Source organism: Carassius carassius, chromosome 31 (genome assembly GCF_963082965.1).
Source record: "Carassius carassius chromosome 31, fCarCar2.1, whole genome shotgun sequence".
NCBI lineage: Eukaryota > Metazoa > Chordata > Actinopteri > Cypriniformes > Cyprinidae > Carassius > Carassius carassius.
Window position 1 is genome coordinate 18,729,181 of NC_081785.1, and position 19,306 is coordinate 18,748,486.

At 35.5% G+C, this 19,306-nt stretch overlaps 1 pseudogene; it reads right to left on the minus strand.

The window, feature by feature from the left end:
- Positions 1-767: 767 nt before the first annotated feature.
- LOC132112110 (paired box protein Pax-9-like) lies at positions 768-8,293 on the minus strand (annotated as a pseudogene).
- Positions 8,294-19,306: the final 11,013 nt, after the last annotated feature.

Genomic DNA, 19,306 nt, shown 5'->3' on the forward strand with positions numbered 1-19,306 from the left:
AAAAGTTTTCTCTCCATCAATATTCAAGTGGCAGAAGAATACTGTGAAAATTTCATCTCTGTATAAATGACACCTATCTACTAAATTAATAACAATTGTCTAAAGCATTGTTTTTTTTTAATGGGATGAGGATTTTGATGAACTATAATCTTTCAATTCGTCAGCAGAGATTGTTTATAGGGATATAATTGAACAGTAAATATTAAACTATTATTATTTACATAATAGTTATAATTAGTTCATTTAATTATTATTTTTTAATTAGTAGTAATAATAGAGACAGTTAGTTAGTATATAGTAGGACTATGGAAATATAAAACAAATTTTCATCCGAAGTAATGTAGGCAACAAATAAATAATGAAATACAATTATATTCAACAGTTTTTTTTTTTGTTTTTACATGTCTCTTTTAATAAGATACATTCAATTTCATTGTGCAATGTCTGGAGGTGTGCAGCTTCACTGATCGTTAATGTTGCATGAATAAATGCTCCTGTTAGAATGTGCGTCATTGTCCCACATAATGCCTCTTCTCCCTGGTGCCGTGTCAGTTGCACTTCATTCATCGTACCTTACAATCGAATAAATAAATGTAATAACTTTTCCCAAGACCTCTGACATAGAGTTTTAGTGAAGTGAAACTGGTATCCAAAAAAGACGAAAATTAGATTTTTATCAAAAACATTTAAAAAAAAAAAAAAAAAAAGAAAAGAAACAAAGCAGAACATCTAAACATGAGCCATTTTTAACACCTTGGAAAAAAATGTAAATGCAAACTGGTCGATTGTTTTACATGAGATTTGCATATTCAATCAATTTCTTGGAAACATTCAAAAACAACATATTCACAGAGAAGCACCAAAATTTATCTCAGGCTAGTGATGACGCAGTTTCATGAGGAATGCCCACCACTATCAGACCAAGTGCACTGCACACCATTGCTGATGTTCTTTACTGCTAAATCCTCTGCTCAAATCAGATCGGACAGGATGGCCTTTGCATATCCTCACTCTTGCTCTTTTGTCCTGTGCAAGTGAGAGATGCTGATATGGAGCAAGAGAATGTGGGCCTACAGATTGGTAGGTGGCTCATCCGACATGTCTTTTATAAATATTGTAAAGCAATAAGATTGGTCCACCTAGAGACAGCCAGGATGAAAAAGTCCAAGTTGTTGTGTTTTACCCCATCTCTCTCGTTCTCTGTTGTGGTCTTTCCGTTCTGTTCTGTGACCCCACTGTGCTCCTAGTACAGTCACAGAGCCCAGGCGGCGACCGAATGGACAGAGTCTCACGTGGCAGTCGTGCTCTTGAAGGCCAGCGGGGTGGTGATGTCACAGCTGTGGGGAGAGAGAGCACTGCCATTGGGCAGCTGCCATGTGGGGCCGGTCACATAGGCCGACGTGGTGCCGCTGTACCCCATGTAGGGTGACACTTGGGTGGGAGGGTGGTAAGGATGGATGCTGGGAGCTGTGACATAACTGTTCACTGTGGGCAATCCATTCGGCGTCTGAAAACAGAGAGCAGGGAGCGTAAGACTTCTGGCCGTAGACCACACATGGCTATTGAGATGTCAACATAAAGATATCACGACAGCGAGGATAAGATAGTGACGGGTGAATGTTAAAAACAGAGTTTCTTGGCGAGTCTGTGAATGGAGATAAAGGATATGAAATTAAAAGATATGACGGAAATGGAAAAGCTCTTTGGAAGGAAATGCAAGAGCAGGAATATCTGAAACCCTTTGGCAGAATGTCAATATCAGTTCAGGATGAGGGGAATTTACCAAGGCTTTTCAATATAAAGGAAGAAATTCTGACGCAGGGTGGTCTCTGACTACTGGAAATGTTTTCCACAGATGAAATCTCCCACCTTTTTTTATTTGCCTATGATTTACTCATTATGACTTGACCCCTAGCACTAGTATTCCCATATACATGCATACATCTATAGTATTCATAATTTTTTTTTTAAAATCATTACTTAAACAGCATAGAAATTAACAATTTGCATTCTGCAATGATCTGTATTTCGTTGTATGATTCAAGTCATGCACGAACTAATAAAACGAAAATTAAGTTAAAGCTATAGCAAACATTTAAGGTTATTTAAAATGAAAAACTTTTTTTTTTTAATGTTACACTTCTAATGAAGAATTCACATGGATTTAATGTTTATCTTTTTCGGACACTCCATATAGCCTCCCAGCGTTAAGTATGTGCCACACAGGCTTATATGAACATTTTTAGGCAGCTGCTTTATTAGCTTCCTTTAGTATGATTTTACTAAAATAATCTTAGAGTTCTAAACTTAGCCTACTTTTTGCACATTGTTAATAAATTTTACCGAGCTCAAAATCCAATCGTCGGAATTAATCAGTCCTAAACTACTGCGCCATTGGAATATATAAATATATATTCATTTTGGAATTATATATATATATATAATATAATTATTTTTTTTTGATTACAAAATGTTAGATAAAAATGTATTTATCCTTATACTATATATTTAGCACCAGAATTTGTGCGTTGTTGTTTACAATGGATGTAGAATAGGCTTTATGCATATGTATGGTATATATTTCCAAACAAAAATGTGTGTAGTCTTAGGAGTTGACTAAAATAAGAAGTGACAAATTATTTTCTAATTATTTCTTTCAATCGTTCGCTGTATTAAGTATGACCAGATCATCAGATTTCAGTAAGCCTATTGTTTTTCTACAAAGTAGATTATAAGCAATATTATAACATTAAATTACGTAAACTTAATGTAGGTCCTATTTTATCCTCCAAATGATATTTCTATCAAGGCTATTGTGTTTGTTAATGAACCATGTCATCACGCTGTGTCTAGAGGATTCAAGTATAATAGACATACACTTATATCGCGTTATGCTTTAGGTTAAGATAGTTAAATATAAAATTTGGGATTAAACAGTTTTCGAAATACGACTAATAATAATCAGTAAATTTAATATTTTATTAGCAGCCTACACCTTAATTCACTGTACAGTAAATGTACATGAAATGTATCGATTTAGTTCAGTTATGAGAGACGAATAACATTCTAATCTATTTGAATTAAAATCGTGTGGATGACGATTAATTTGCAATGACTTTTCTTGGTTTTTATTCTTTTTTTGTTTGTTTGTTTCAAGCTATTGGGCTTTGTGACAGATACAAATAACTTCTTGAAGATACAGTGATTTATCTATTCACTGTCCTCATTTATTGCGTAATCCAGCCTGACTCGTGATATCCGATCATTTATCCAAGATGACAGACTCAAACATTCGGTAGTCAGTGCTATGCATCATCTATCCGAAGGATACAATCTTCATTCCTTGAGCAAACTAGGCTACACTCTAATTTTTAGGTTTCAATCAGTACGCGCATAACTTACGCCAAAACAATGTTTCAGCATCACTAACAAAGATTTACTCCATCGTATTCCACTACACATAAATCTCTAAGACCCACAACAAACGATTAGACAGTCTGTTTGTTGCTGCCCAGCAGTGCGCGAATAAATAATTCGAGTGCATGCACCGGATGGCACGCGCTTGATCCGCTCACATTCCCCCTTCTCATTCAAGCGCACGAGCAGCCAGACACCGGTGCATGAGTTTCTTTACAAACATAAAAACAATTGTCCTTTACATGTCGGTACGGCGCTTAAGTGTGAAACAACAGTGTGCAGAACAAGCAGCTACGAGCCAAAGGGGTTTCCATAATAGCATATTAATGATAAAAATGATGATGGTAATATCAATCACTGCTAATGTAAATCAGGTCAGGGGTTTAGCAAACCGAGAGTTTCTGGTGAATATAAGAGTGGGCGAATAGAAATAATTGTAATACACGTGTTTTTTAAAGTATAATAGAATGCATATTTATTGACTTAGGAGGGTGACTCCAGGTGTAAATTGGCATTAAAACAAAGATAACCACTTAAAATATTTATTTATTGTTTATTATATATTTACATGTAAGGCAAATGTTTAAAGACTTAATAAAAGATAATAAGCTGATAAGACTTCGATACAAAGCCGTACACAAAATATTTACAGTCTGAAACTGAGTTATAGAATAATTAATCATAAACTGATCGGCTAGAGAAGACTCTAATAATATTTTACCTTATTGTTGTTCTGTTTATTCTTCGGCTAATTTTGGATATGTACATGTTGCACAGAAATCATAAATCATTTAACTGGAAAATATCATTTTCTTCTGAAAAAAAAATCGTTCAATCATAGAATGACAAGTAAACGTATAATTCAAGTAATTAAAGTTTCTTAATCAGGAAAGAATACTGGTTAATGTTTAAAAACTATGCAAAATATATGCAAAAATCCAAAAAATATTAGATCAAAATGTTTTTTACAAATTTATTTGTCATAGTATTTCACTCAGTATTACGCTCTCAAATAAGTATTGCCTGATATGAATACATTTTGACTTGACTTTGGGGGTATTGCACGCATAAACGTTGCATTGTACAAACAGCTTCGTAGTCATGCACATAAACAGCTGTGCAAAAACAAACACAGTTAGGCTAAACATTGTCGTTCATTTTGTTAAAATTAAAACGTGAGATACTAAATATAATTTGTAAATACTTCTTATAAAGAAAATGACATACTCTGCACAAGGCCTCAGATGCCCGCCCACGCCAGAGAAACACACTCGCATGCATAACCTACTCTATTAGCCTACACACACACGGAATTGAGAGAAAAAAAAAAAGTTATGGAATTTTTACTATCAATTTGCTGAATCAGGTTTTCTTTTCTCCCCATGCTCCTTCCAGATTGATTTGATTGGTTTTTCTGTTAACATGGGAGGCTGCTTTACCTGTGTGTATTTTGCTTCAGGTTCTAAGTGAGGCTTATCCACACCATTGACTAGTGGAGAATTCGCTGGTGAAAAATTACTCCTGTTAATAGCTCTCCATTCTTCTAGTTTGGCGCTGGGGAAGGACGGACTGTCACTAACTGGGGGGCAAAACAGAGACATGGAAGACTGAAGTCAGAGAGGACAAGCGTGGGGAGTAGACCTGCCACAAGAGCAACTTATTCAGTGCAAGCTGCTGTAGCTACTGTCAACCATCTCAGACTCACCATACTCACTAAACACACAAAAAATTGTGTCTCGCGTATATATATATATATATATATAGCCTATATATATATATATATATATATATATATAGCCTATATATATATATATATATATATATATATATATATATAGCGTGTGCAGCCTTTACCGTAAACAGGCTCAAACCCGTATTTCATAAGCAGGTTAAGATCATAATGACGTAGGCTAAAGCATGTTTTTAAATTAAATAAATCAAATATAGGCTATGATGTCCTTACACGTTGCATATATGCGATCTTTCTGTTCAAACGAAGATGCAAAAGAGATATAAAAATGTGAATTGATGTGGTCAGTACATCAGATAAAGATTACACTGTCATGGAGTCCCTCGGAACATGTAGCCAGAATCTTCCTTGGAGGACAAATTAGATTTACTTTAACCGTTTCCCCTTTGTGCCTGATGGATATTATATTATCCACGGTTCCTAAAGTTTGAAATTGGAAAAGCAAGCCCACCAGTGTTGTAACCTGAGAGGGCCACAAAGTAGATTTTTTTCCCCTGCCTTCACGGGATCTGTGTGCGTCGTTGTATTGTTTCACTACGTATAAACAGGAATACACAGTAACGATGCTATATTTTGTTGGAGCGAGCAAATCAATTGTATGGGCCTAGGAAATCAATTTAGATGTTCTTTTATTTAAAAAAAAAAGTCGATTAGGGTAAACAAATCTACAGTTACAAAGACCAAATTTAATTAAAATGCATAGCCTACTTAGCATGAAAACCGGATGCAGATGATGTCTGAGCAACAACTATCAGCGTCTCTGTGTGCATAAGAGAGAGAGAGAGCTCTAAATGATAACAAACTTACCAAAATTATGTGTTTGTGGATGTTTTTTGGTGTTTGCTTCATAATGTTGTGGTTTGTAAAACGGTTGCAGGCTACACCTTATCGAATGTAGCCAACATCATACTTTATTTGGGTTTTCAAAAGCTTCCCTAAACATCTGCTAATAATTTGGAAATGCATTCATGGTTTATAAAGGCCGCCTATACGCAAAATCCTGCTCTGCGTTTGAAACATTAATGTCAAAATTGCCATTGAAAATAGGCAAAGAACTACAGTTAAATAGGACAGGTTGTGGCCTTCACATTTTACTGTACAAGACACACCACAGAGAACAGACAACCCGATTTGAAGTAGGTGTATTAGGCTATGTGCTTCCATTTCCATAAAATCGACGTCTCTTAAATTCATTTTAAGGCCTATATTGCTTAAAATAAATCGTGACATTAAATGCTTTCGGCGTAAATTCAAGATGGTACTGAAAAGCACAACATTGCTGTGTAGACATTTGCAAGTAAACTTAAATTGTTTTGTGAGGAGTTGAGTTGAGAGGTAAATGTTGGCCTAGTCTTGTAACACACAGTGAACACCTAATTTATTTTTTTTGCTCTGCTGCGCCGAGTCTTCGTTCTCCAAAATATTCCACATCCGCTGCCTAATTATTACTAAAAGCCTTAAACCATCTGTTTCAGTGCAAACGTGGGGCTTCTGCACAAATTCCAGCACGCTGTATCATCTCACCTCGGTGTAAAAAAATAAAAATAAAAGGAGGAGGGGGGGGGCTTCCGATACATGATAGGCTAAATAAAATATTTAAGTAAAATAAAATAAAAATCATAGACTTTTGAATTGCATAATGTTCCTAACGTTTTGTGCCTCCCATCACTACCAAAACTTATCTTTGAATTTTTCTCTGTTGCACAGATACACTTTTGACAGACTCGAAAACAATGTCTTTTCGCATGCCCCACACGCACTCACACGGACAAGGACTTTCTTTTACCAAAAACTGAGAGGATGCTTACTTTGCTGCTCCGTTATTGATCGAATGCCCAGAATGTCTGTAACAGAATGAGAGGAAGGCCATATCCTATGCATTGCCATGTGTCCAGGAAGAGAGTGCATGCCAGACGGAGTTGGTACTTTAGTCCCAGTGGCTGAGATCGGAGTTGGATACGAGTACAGGTGGTTGTAAGACAGGCTGGGATGGGGCTGAGGATGAGGGCCCTGTTTGCTCGACTCGTACTGGTTCTGTTGAGACAGGTTTCCGATCTTGTTGCGGAGAATCCTACTAATCGAGCTTACAGAGGGCAGATTGAATTTATCACACACACCGTCCGCAAGCAGTCTGTCTCGGATCTCCCAAGCGAAAATGCCGGGGTCCCGTTGCTTGTAAGTCCTAATGTGCTTGACAACGGTTGGGGTCGTGACCCTGGGTTTACTGCCGCCAATAGCGCCGGGAAGTATTGAGCCGGTTTCGTTGTACCGAGCCAGAATCTTGCTCACACAGCCGTGAGAGACGCGGAGCTGCCTGCTGATGTCGCAAGGCCTGATGCCCAGCTGGGCCAGCTCTACTATCCTGAGCCGGATGGCATTGGGTAGGGGTCTTCCGTTCACAAAAACACCGCCTAGCTGGTTCACCTCCCCGAAGGCTGGCTCTAGTGATGCAGATATATGAAGAAAAAGGATTGCATAAAACATCAGATTTTTTTTTAAATTAACAGCCCCTGAACCGCGTCTGAAACAAAAGAACTTGTGCATAAATGCTTCAGTAAGTTTACTCTTTATGTGCTCTTTATATTTGCATTGAATCAAAGATTGCAGTTGATGTTCAGTTTTATCTTTGACTTCTTAATGCATAGTGTGGAACAAAAAGTTACGTTACAAATTAAAGTTACAAATTATGTAAAAAATTACAAGTTCATCACATGTTCATCACATTCTTTAACATGTAGGTAATAATAAACGAAACTGCACATTGAGTAGCCTAGTTCTGGACGCGATTAAGCTCATCCGCGGCAAATTACCATTCTGTTACCCGAATTGACCATCAGAGCATCAGTCGATTTAAAAGTCTGAGTCGAGACGTGCGCGATAAACTGTCTAACCCATTTTACCCCAAAAGTGTTTATGCATGCCTGCTCCCATGTAAAAACATGAAATGTGGATCTTACCCATTGCGTTTAGCCTCCCGATGAAAAAGGAAACTTCACTATGATGTCCTTTTCTGACCTGTTCCGAGTCCAGTTTTGCAACGAAGTTGATGTGAATGAAAATTAAGCGTCCGAGACGGATGCGATAGTGATTAGTTGCAAGAGAAGAAAATTCGCCTTCTGTTTCCTGATGGCAGGGAGCACAGGCTTACATTTCAATCCCAGAAAATGATGGGCTGGCCCTTTACACACGTCTCCAAAATTAGGTGCTGCCAGCCAATCAAACCGCGCGTATCTTCCATGTTCTTTTTCTATTGGCTGACGAGTTTGTCAAGCAGGCGTTCGCACTGGCATAAGATTCCCCCTCTTGCTTTTGAACTGGTGGACAGGGTTACCCGAGTGTTGGTTTTCTTTTTAGACAGATCTAAGAATGGTAAGTGTTTGAAACATTGCACTGTAATTTTGTTTCATAAGCATAAATTTGAATTATTTCATTGACTAAAACGGGGAGATATTTGCTGGTCAGTTCTTTTTTTATTGCACTTAATACGCGTCCGAATTATTAAATGGTTCGTGTAGTAATGATTAAAAATGACATCTTTACAAATGCATTAGAATTTTGTCGTATAGTTCCAGAACCAACGTTTAGTCGTGCTGTTTTCGGTCTTAAAAAATTAACTTAAATAAGTGACCATGGAACAGTCCCAAAAGTCGTTTTATGTTAATGTTTTTTATTCAGCTTTATTTCAAATATAACATACAAAAAATTATATACATATATATATATATTTATTATTATTTTTTTATTTTTTTATTTTTTGTATGAATTCCTCATTAGACTGACATTTCTGTCACTTATGTGCTAAAAATATGAAGAATTCGAAAAGGCCATAAATTAATTTCTTTTAAGCTTTTATTTTCAAAGTATTATGATTCCAAGTGAAGTAAAGTAAAAGTGATGACGTATTTGTTGAAAAGAGTAAACACACTAGTCCGGGGTGTTTGATGCTGAGGATTGGCTATAAATAAACGTGAGCTATCATTAATAACATTAATAACAAACTAACCTAATGTTAAAGAGGTATATATTTAGTCAATAAATTCGTTTAGCGTTTTATGTTTAATTGGTCGGTACACATAGGGTATATGAAACGTTTATCTTAAAAAAAAAACAGAAAGAAAAAAAAACGTAGCCTATTATTATATCATGTTTTTATGTTAATAGGTGTAGGCATGCATATGTGTGTTATTAAATATATTTGTTAGTATATATAGGTCTACGTTTTATGTAGAGGCCTACAGGATTTGAAACCCCTTTAAAAGTGTCAGGTGTAGAAAGGAATGGTATTGTTTAGCTGCGCTCGGGCCTGTTTGAACACAATGACACCCAAGGAAAAGATAGTGGCACGTTATTTGTATTATTGTTGTTTCCTGTTTACTCAAGAGACTGGAGCCCTTTCATGGTTTCCCCTATCAGCGTTTGGTTTTCTCTTATACCGTTCAGGGTATTTCCATCTGAAATCTCACTGAGAAATCTCGAAGCTTAGGCTACTCTATAGAGTTTTTTTTTTCATTGTTGTATCCGTTTCAGAATCGTTGCGTGGATTAAAAAAATGAATTGGTATTCAATTATGCTTTATGTGCATTTTAGCATTGTCCAAAAAGTAATTAATTTAGAATGCTACTAACTCATGTTTGACGTTCTGTCACAGAAGCACCGCAACAGTGTGTTTTCATCTGGGCTGGTTTTTAAGGCCCATCTCCTCTGTTGAGTCGCTACTCACTAAAACGATTCCAATTTGTTGAGATGCCTTAAATCCCCTAAATAACTAGTTTCTAAATCGATCTGAGGGAGATACAAAACATTTACATTATTCAAATCAGACTCTTGCTTTCTGAAGAACTACCTCCAAAGTAAACATTATAGGTTTGGCTTGTTTGTGGCTTCAGCCGGGTGAGGAGACAAAATGAACGCGAAGTAGACTACTGCGAACTACGAAAGAAAGTTGCTTTAAACGTGATCGCATGCCGTGTTTAGGTGAAGTGTCTCTGGAGACGCATATATCGAAGGAAATATGTCTCCAGATTAATTGTTGGGATGTCTTAAACTTTTTTTGTGGGTATAGTTTACTCGCTGCATTTAATGTTTTCGTGCGTCTTATGCTATGCTTGCAGAAAGAGAGCATAAATCTATAGCGCACTAACTGACCACCGAGAGACAGAGAAAGGGGTGCGTTAATGAGGTGTGAAGACTGATGTGAAAGGCAGCCTGCTTCTGCCACACTTTCAGCCTTTGCGTGGGAGAGACCCACATGATATAAGACTCAGTGGCTTTCCAAGACACCATGAACTTCCTGTTCACGAATGAATTATAAAAATATATATAGGCCTATATATATATTTATATATGATATCATAAATGTAGACGGTATTCCGCGATAGCAGCATTGCTATATGTTAAAATATTTTTTATTGAAACACGTAGGAATAGAGTAATTAGAAAGGATATAGCCTACCCTTATTCTTTTATGCTGTTGTTTTAGAATGGGACATTTAATGAAAAATTAGAATAGGATACCCAAATTAAGACCCAAATTAGAAACGCTATTAAACATTTTGAATCACTTTATTCGTTTATTTATCGTTTCTATACTGTAGTACGAAAGCGCACATTTCTATTTCATGTTGAGGTCTATGTACAATTGTGTAAATGCATAATTTCTGGCATCGGTTTTTGTTTATAATTTCTTTGTTATTAGTTATTAGACATTATAATATGGTGAATTTGTTCTACATCGTAGCTATTGCTTAATTATCGCCGGTTGTTATGCTGGAATGGAGCTGATGAAGATGGGTGTCTCGGATGAGAGTACACAGCCATGCAGTTTACTTTGAGCTTGGGCTGCACAGACCGGTCAGAATAATAATAACTATTTCTATGATGTTCTGTGTCTTTCTTTGTAAGATTTAAATGGATCGTTTACCCCCCCAAAAAGAAAGTTGTCATAATTTACTCACCGTTATGCCGTTCCAAACTTGACTTTTTTCCTCTGCGGAACACAAAAGAAGATATTTTAAAGAATGTTGGTAACGAAACAGTTTTTGTACTGACATTTATTTTGATGGACAATCAAAACCCTGAGACATTCATCAAAATATCTTCTTTTATTTTCACAAGAAATTAAGTCATGCAGGTTTGGAATGACATGACGATTAATAAATGATGACAGAATTAAATTTTTTGGGTGAACCATAGGATTACAAACGTGACAGCTCGTCTGTTTAATTCAAAAGATTTCAGCACTCTACAATAATATATATATATACAGTACAGACCAAAAGTTTGGAAACATTACTATTTTTAATGTTTTTGAAAGAAGTCTCTTCTGCTCATCAAGCCTGCATTTATCTGATCAAAAATACAGAAAAAAACTGTAATATTGTGATATATTATTACAATGTAAAATAATTGTTTTTAAATTTATTATACTTTAAATTATCATTTATTTCTGTGATGCAAAGCTGAATTTTTAGGATCATTATCACATGATCCTTTAGAAATTATTCTAATGATGATTCATTATCAAAGTTGGAAACAGTTCTGCTGCTTAATATTTTTTTCAGAACATGTGATACTTTTTTAGGATACTTTGATGAATAAAAAGTAAAAAAAAAAAAAAAAAAGAAGCTATGTTTTTAAAATATAAATATTTTGTAATAACAATATACACTACTGGTCAGTAATTTGGGGTCAGTAATTTTTTTTTTTCTTTTTAAATAAAATCAAAACTTTTATTCAGCAAGGATGTTTTAAATTGATAAAAAGTGATAGTAAAGAAAATATATTATTAGAATATATATTATTATAATTTTTTTTTTTTTTTTGAATAAATGCAGTTCTTTTTAACCTTTTATTCATCAAATATATTAGACAGCTGCATGAACTGTTTCCAACACTCATAATAAATCAGAATATTAGAATGATTTATAAATGATCATGTGATAGACTGGATGTTACATGTGACACTGAAGGCTGGAGTAATGATGCTGAAAATTCAGCTTTGCATCACAGGAATAAATTATTTTTTTTAAAGTATATTCAAATAGAAAACTATTATTTTAAGTTGTAATAATATTTCACAATATTACTGTTTTTTCTGTATATTTGATCAAATAAATGCAGGCTTGATGAGCAGAAGAAACTTCTTTCAAAAACATTAAAAATAGTAATGTTTCCAAACTTTTGGTCTGTACTGTATATAACTGTAAAAATAAATAAATAATATATATATATAATATATATATATATATATATATATATATATATATATATATATATATATATATATATATATATATATATATATATATATATATATATATATATATATATATTATATATATATATTATTTATTTATTTTTCCTAGGCTATATGATTCTCGTTATGTCTGCGTTGAATTTTTTGAAGATCTGGAATAACTTTCATACAAATGATGGGTTATGTATCTCCATAACACACCCAAAATATAAGAAGAATCATTTTTGTTCATTTCAGACCACAGCTCGAAAATTTTTTTTCATTCGAAAAAGTGCGCTAGAATCACAAGTGCTGCCCACATAAAAAAAAATGTCTTATTCGTCGCAAAAGCATCCAATCATCCTGTCCTTCTTGGCAAGAAAAAAAAATCTGCATGTATAAAATTATTATTCTTATTAGACATTATTAGCCTATATATGGCAATAAAATATCTCTTGTGTGGTCAACAGAAAAACAGCGCTTTATTATTATTAATAATAATAATTGTTATATTTATTATCCTTTAACTAAACATTTGAGTTTGCTTTAAAGACTGGTCGCACACATGGTCCGAGAGGGTGGAAGTCAGAAGTTTATTTTGACTCATTACACACATCTCTGCTGCTCATTACATTTGAACGCATCTGACCCTCCGATAGTAATGACTTTGTACATTTAAACTAGTTAATCTCGTTTTAAAATGCACGCTCAAAGAATTTCAGGACCAGAAATGAAGAGAACACTGAATGTGGCAATGATTTCAATCATCTCATCTTCTCTGTGTTCTTTAGTGTTAAGCCGATGCCATCAGTCAGTGTGTTTCCAGCTGTGGGGGGCCATGATGAGAAGATGTTCCGAAAATGTGACGGATTAACGCAAAAGAAAATTTGTGATTCTACGACGAGCATGCATTGGAGTATTTACATGAACTAATAAAATAAATGGAAAAGATCCATTGTTTGGGGCATATTTGAGGGGCTACGACAGTGTTTTGATACGGTCTTGGACATGTATCTTCTTATTCATAAACACGGAACGGAAAGTGCATGGTTCGAGTCAGTGCCATCCACTCTTTAGGCATTAGACCAATTTAATTGTTTCGTGTATCATTAGATACCAGTGGAGACTCCAAGTGTTTACCCACCTCTGAAGAAACATTCTCTGCGGTCAATAGCATATCTTTATTTATACACTCGTCTCGGTTGTTTCTGCCTGGAACATTAGCTCGGGTGTGTGATGAAAATAGCTTTCAAAGACAGCCCAGAAATATTATATAGCCTACTATCTCATCCAGGGAAAATGGTCATGGTTTCGCATGGTCATTTGACAAGCAACTTTATAAGTCATTATAATAGCTTGGCCTTCTGACGTTTGTGATTTCATGTAGTTAGATGATCTATTAAACTTTCAAGAGACAGAAGAGCTTGTTCGGTTGATTCTAAATGGCGAGTGAAGTGTACTGTCGAGTAAAAATGTCCAAAATGTCTTAATATTGTATATAAGGAAGAGTATATAATATTGCCTGCAGTATATTATATTATATAAAGAAGATTTTTCTTTGCCATTTCAAGATTATGGTGATAGGCCTACATTTATTTTTAATCGGCGCAAACGAACTCATTAGGAGGAAATGCAGCCAGCTATATGCTTATGCAATAACTTTATACAATATATAGCTAATACAAAAACTGCAATTGACTTAACATTGTGCTTGTAATTTAAACAGATTATTTTACGGACATTCTCTCGAAAAACCTAGATAATTGATTGGCTTGATGTTTCTTTGGGTTTTGATTGGTTCAGTTTAAGGTAGCCTATATTTCAGTTTATGAGTTGGCTATGCAACAGGCGAATTAATTTATTCCCCGGAAAGTTAAATGGTCTGATGTTAGAGAGCTAATGATTGCGTATCTTTACAAAGGGTTTCATTTTATCCTCAGGCTATTACAGCGTCTGTCTAAATCGTGTCATTCATAACTCATCATCGTAAATTAATTATTCTAAGATGAGAATGTTTCATTTTAACTTGGGTGTCAGTCACTTGTCATTGCCTAAATCAAAACAGTAGGCATCGGGGCGGACTTACCCGATAGTCAAATGTCGGTGACCGTCTTGGGCCCCTAAAAGCCAAGGCCCCCCTAAAATGCTTTTCATACTACATTTCTACTGCACATTAAGCGCGGACACGCAAATGTTTGCTGTTTACGGTGTTTATCACCACGACAACAGTCGTGCTTCTTGTGTGTCCTGCTTGTAGCAAATGAAAATATCATGCATCTGAAGCTTTAATTAAAAATTGAGCAACAGTGTTAGGCTATTACAGTCGTTGCCAAAAGTTTTGTGAATAAATATATTAATTAATAAATATATTACATAAATATTAGTTTTCAAAAAGTTTGCTGCTAAACTGCATTTAGATCTTTGTTTCAGTTGTTTCTGTGATGTACTGAAATATGATTACAAGCACTTCATACGTTTCAAAGGCTTTTATCGACAATTACATGACATTTATGCAAAGAGTCAGTGTTTGCAGTGTTGGCCCTTCTTTTTCAGGACCTCTGCAATTCGACTGGGCATGCTCTCAATCAACTTCTGGAACAAATCCTGACTGATAGCAACCCATTCTTTCATAATCACTTCTTGGAGTTTGTCAGAATTAGTGGGTTTTTGTTTGTCCACCAGCCTCTTGAGGATTGACCACAAGTTCTCAATGGGATTAAGATCTGGGGAGTTTCAAGGCCATGGACCCAAAATTTCAACATTCTGGTCCCCGAGCCACTTAGTTATCACTTTTGCCTTATGGCACGGTGCTCCATCGTGCTGGAAAATGCATTGTTCTTCACCAAACTGTTGTTGGATTGTTGGAAGAAGTTGCTGTTGGAGGGTGTTTTGGTACCATTCTTTATTCATGGCTGTGTTTTTGGGCAGAATTGTGAGTGAGCCCACTCCCTTGGATGAGAAGCAACCCCACACATGAATGGTGTCAGGATGCTTTACTGTTGGCATGACACAGGACTGATGGTAGCGCTCACCTTTTCTTCTCCGGACAAGCCTTTTTCCAGATGCCCCAAACAATCGGAAAGGGGCTTCATCGGAGAATATGACTTTGCCCCAGTCCTCAGCAGTCCATTCACTATACTTTCTGCAGAAGATCAAAGATCCCTGATGTTTTTTTTGGAGAGAAGTGGCTTTTTTGCTGCCCTTCTTGACACCAGGCCATCTTCCAAAAGTCTTGGCCTCACTGTGCGTGCAGATGCGCTCACACCTGCCTGCTGCCATTCCTGAGCAAGCTCTGCACTGGTGGCACTCCGATCCCGCAGCTGAATCCTCTTTAGGAGACGATCCTGGCGCTTGCTGGACTTTCTTGGACGCCCTGAAGCCTTCTTTACAAGAATTGAACCTCTTTCCTTAAAGTTCTTGATGATCCTATAAATTGTTGATTTAGGTGCAATCTTAGTAGCCACAACATCCTTGCCTGTGAAGCCGTTTCTTTGCAGGTCACCATGGTTAACAATGGAAGAACAATGATTTCAAGCATCACCCTCCTTTTAACATGTCAAGTCTGCCATTTTAACCCAATCAGCCTGACATAATGATCTCCAGCCTTGTGCTCGTCAACATTCTCACCTGAGTTAACAAGACGATTACTGAAATGATCTCAGCAGGTCCTTTAATGACAGCAATGAAATGCAGTGGAAAGGTCTTTTTGGGATTAAGTTCATTTTCATGGCAAAGAAGGACTATGCAATTCATCTGATCACTCTTCATAACATTCTGGAGTATATGCAAATTGCTATTATAAAAATTTAAGCAGCAACTTTTCCAATTTCCAATATTTATGTAATTCTCAAAACTTTTGGACCCGACTGTATGTTTATTGTTTTAAATACGCTTACTCGTTTATGAGGAGGATCGGAGAATGCATTCTTTTTTGGTTGATACAATCCTTAGGTGTGTAAATGAATAATTAAAAAAAAAAATCAGTTTTATTCAAAATTGTAGTTAAAATAACAAATTCAATGTATTTTTAAGTTTAGAATTAGACAGGAGAGTTTAGGCAGTGGGTTGAGCCCAGGCACACGCTGGTAAATCAGTGCACTTTTCTCATAATACATTTTCCACACTTTTCTCATTCTCACTAATTCATGTTTTTATATGAATTAAGAGAAATTACTGCCTTCAGAAAAGTTTCGATGGCATTTTCATTTTATCTTATAAAGTCGTTTATGAGCGGAGCTAAAGCTATTACCGGGAAACCCCTATATTTCTGACGTTCCAAAAGCGCCTTCTGCTGGCAGAGAATGAATGTTCATTTTCAATAATCCATACTGCAGTTTTTGTTCAGACTAATGCGAAGATCCACCCATATAACCCCTTTTTAAATAGCTAATATAATAATTTATACTTCGATCTCTTCCGTTTTCTCATAAATAAATAAAACCATATTAAACAATTAGCCTATACAATATGAAAGAAAGCCATTATAACATGTATATTAAAAAAATGTAGCAACACTGCATACAGCTATATGCACCATTGTGCAGCAGCAAGCATCACAACAAAAAAGGACCCTCAAGTTTGATCTAGGTAAATGTGTGCAAATGTATAATGCATAATTCACTAAATCCACTCCTGCTTCGGGTCTACAACGAGAAAAAGATCAGTCAGGCCAACTGACTGGACTTTCCAGATGAGTCACAAGAACGATGAGAGTCATGGGCCCAGATTTTCTATATGGTCAGTTTCAATGGCCGGTTGCATAAAACTTCTTATAGAAAAGTCTTGAAAGTTAGTCTCTTTTTTTCCTTCAAGACCTGTCATAACTTTTTGAAATCAGTTGAATGGTCTAGTTTGAATCCTGTCAAACTGATCACTTGGTTAACTGCTAGTCAAACTACTATAGTTCTTAAATCGCAGTTTTAATATAGTGACTGTTTATGCAACTAAGCTCTGCTCTGTCAGTGACAGCATGTCACAAGCATCGACAACATTGCGGTTTTGTAAGAGTTTTAAATAAAACTGGTCGCGTTAATGAGGCATTTAATGGAAACAAAATAATAATAACAGTAAAAAATAAGATACAATAAACCAATCAATTATCTACGTTGTTAATGAGTAAAAATCTAATTGCTATAAGATTCCAAAAAGTTTATGTTACGTTTTATAGATAAGAGTAGCCTACGTTGTTGCATAAATTAATTTTGTAATTTGCATACAAATGTCCGGATTACATTACGCAATTAAAAGTTATAATTTACAGTTTAAAAGGATCAATTGATAATCCATAACTTTTCTACCAAATGGAATTGACACTGTTAAACTGCTTCGCGAGTGAACAGCCCTGAAAGGTTGACTGCTCCTGTAACTTAAATCCGACCGTAATGAGGACTTTTGCAGATTAACGATGGGTGTTTTGGGGCCAGTTCGGGATTTAGAGGGACAAAACCAACAATATTTACGATGGTTTTAAGCATCGATCACATCGACAGCATTTAGTTTCTTCACCTGTATTTGATTAGCAGTAGAGATTACATTCCAACCTAGTTCACCCTATTTTCATTTTTTTTTACATCAAAAATTAACACGAACGTTTTCATTCTGTATTTCATTTAGCCATTTTGTACACGGACAACTGTTTAATTCAGTTGCTGGAAATGCTGTAAGCCTATCCCACAGTCATATTTATATGTTGTAGGCTACTTAATTTTTTCATTATTTATTTATTTGTTGTTGTTGTTGTTGTTTTAAATAATTTATTAACTTTAATTTCCAACCTCTCTTTACATTTGTACCGAGATCATCAAGAACAAACCAATTATAATTTTGAATTTGGTTGCAGAGGCATGGTGGTGTAATTTTGACAAAAAGAAAAAAAAGAGGCATGCCTCAGTTTCTATTTTACAGAACCTCTTCATTGTCGCATCGGGACACATTCCATTGCGGTCTTAGCGATTCCATTTCACGTCTTCAGGGTGAGACAATGATGGGGAAGTAGCTCCCTCTGCTGTTCACTTTTTGCTAATACATGGATGAGAAAAAGAGTACTCTTGAACGTTCACTTTCTGTAAACGAATTCTCCCTGCTGTCATATTCTAAACAGTTTACATAACGTGCGAAAAATAAATAAATACAAGCATGTATATACTTGCAGTATCCTATACATGCACTCTAAAAACTGCTGGGTTAAATACAACCCAGCACTGGGTATAGACTGGATTGTTTTGACGGTCGCTGTGACTTCGCCAAGTCAGACATGTTCCTGGATCACCGTCTTTTGTTGAACCTAGGACAACATTACTGTCCAATATATAACTACCCATAAACCTACAACGTATCCCTAAAATCAGAGGGAGAGAAGCACCTAACCCTTGTTGTAAGCCTTAAACCTGTTCCTCAAATCAGGTTGATTGGGATGTTGTTCCAGGGTCAACAAAGATGTTGCTCCAGGAGCATGTTTTACTTTGTGAAATCACGTTCACCTGTTCAAATGTTTATCCCAACCTTCTGTGTATTTTATTTAACTCAAATAAAGTAAAAAAAAAATTACTATATGGCTGGCTTAAAATAAACCCCAAATGTAAATAAAAAATCAGACACATAATTACTAGTGGCAATAATCAAAAGGTGAAAATGTATTAATAAGCAAATAAAATTGTTTATTAGCCTATTTATTCAAATTATTGCTAAATGTTCCTTCATTGAACATATTAATAAGTGTTAATTTAATTTTAAGCAAAAAATATAGTAATTTTTAAGCAATAGTTGAGTTAAATAAAACTACTCAGAAGGTTGGGTTAAGCGTTTGGGTTGTTTTTAAATCATCATTTATTTTTATGTACTTGCAATATACAAGCAAGCAAAATTCTCATTCATGCCTTACCACAGGGTTATACAGAAGAACATCA